This window comes from Galeopterus variegatus, unplaced genomic scaffold, assembly GCF_000696425.1.
Source record: "Galeopterus variegatus unplaced genomic scaffold, G_variegatus-3.0.2 Scaffold6360, whole genome shotgun sequence".
NCBI lineage: Eukaryota > Metazoa > Chordata > Mammalia > Dermoptera > Cynocephalidae > Galeopterus > Galeopterus variegatus.
This window is the reverse complement of record NW_007732471.1, coordinates 72,366-73,983: the sequence shown is the minus strand read 5'-3', so window position 1 is coordinate 73,983 and position 1,618 is coordinate 72,366. Positions and strand designations below refer to the sequence as shown.

General features: G+C 34.7%; 1 pseudogene; it reads left to right on the top strand.

Annotated features, from left to right (window-relative positions):
- The first annotated feature begins 438 nt into the window (after positions 1–438).
- LOC103606181 lies at positions 439–974 on the top strand (annotated as a pseudogene).
- Positions 975–1,618: the final 644 nt, after the last annotated feature.

Here is a 1,618-nt window from a genome sequence, read left to right as displayed (position 1 = left end):
CAAAGGGAAATTAGAAAATACTTTGAGATGAATGAAAATGAGGGACAACATACCAAAACTTGTAGAATGTAGCTAAAGCAGTGCTTAAAAGGAAATTTATTTTTTATTTTTATTTTTTGGTGGCTGGTCGATATGGGGATCCAAATCCTTGGCCTTGAACACTGTGCTTTAACAAACTGGGCTAACTGGCCAGCAGAAGGAAATTTAAAGCTGAAAATGCCTATACTAAAAAAGAAAGACTTTTAATCAGCAACTTAACCTTCTACCTTAAGACACTAGAAAAGGAAGAGCAAACTAAATTTTAAGCAGAAGGATGGAAATAATAAAGTTTAGAAAGGAAATTAATGAAATAGAGAATAGAAAAACAGAGAAAATAAATGAAAACAAAAGCTGGTCCTCTGACCTCTTCCCATAAGAGGCCTAAGGTGATCTGCGAAAATGATTCACTATTCAGTTGACCCAGAAAACCCTGCAAAATCATGCAAATCAAGAGGTTCAAATCTTTGTTTCACTTTAACAACACCCACGAAACTGCCCAAGCCGTCAAGGGTATGCATTTCCCAAAAGCCACCAAGTATCTGAAAGGTGTTACTTTACAGAAGCAATGTGTACCGTTCTGGCATTACATTGGTGGAGTTGGTAGGTGTGCCCAGGCCAAACAGTGGGGTTGAACACAGAGTCAGTAGCTCAAAAAGAGTGCTGAATTTTTGCTGCACATGCTTAAAAATGCAGAGAGTAATGCTGAACTTAAGAGTTTAGATGTAGATTCTCTGGTCATTGAATATATCCACGTGAACAAAGCACCCAAGAAGTGCACTGTACTAATAGAGCTTATGCTTGGATTAACCTCCCCCAGCCACATCGAGATAATCCTTACTGAAAAGGAACAAATTGTTCCTAAACTAGAAGAGGAGGTGGCACAGAAGAAAAAGATATCTCAGAAAAAAATGAAGTAACAAAAACTTACTGCATGAGAATAAATTCAGAATAAAATAAATGCAAATAAAAGTTGGGGAAAAAAAAGCTGGTCCTTTCAAAAGATCAACAAAATTGACAATTTTTTAAATATTGGCATTAAAATTGACAAATCTTTAGCTAGATTGACCATGGGAAAAAAGAAGACTCATATTACCAGAATCAGAAAAGAAATAGGGGACATTATTGTTGACCTTACAGAAATAAAAAGGATTATACAGGAATACCATGAACAACTGTATACCAATAAATTAGATGATTTAGATAAAATAGACAAATTTCTATGAAGACACAAATTGCCAAAAGTGACTCAAGAAGAAATAGACAATCTGAATATACCAAAAACAAATAGAGACAGAATTAGTAATAATAATAAAAAATCCTACACACACACACACACACACACAAAGCCAAAGCCCAGATGGCTTCCCTGGTGATTTCCACCAACTGTTTAGAGAAGAAACAATACCAATTCTTAACAAACTCTTCCAGAAAAATAGAATAAGAGGGAACGCCTCCCAATTCATTCTATGAAGACAGTATTTCCCTGATAACAAAACCAGACAAAGATATCACAAAAGTAAAACTATAAACCAATATCTCTTAAAAATATGGATATAAAAATCTTTGACAAAATACTAGC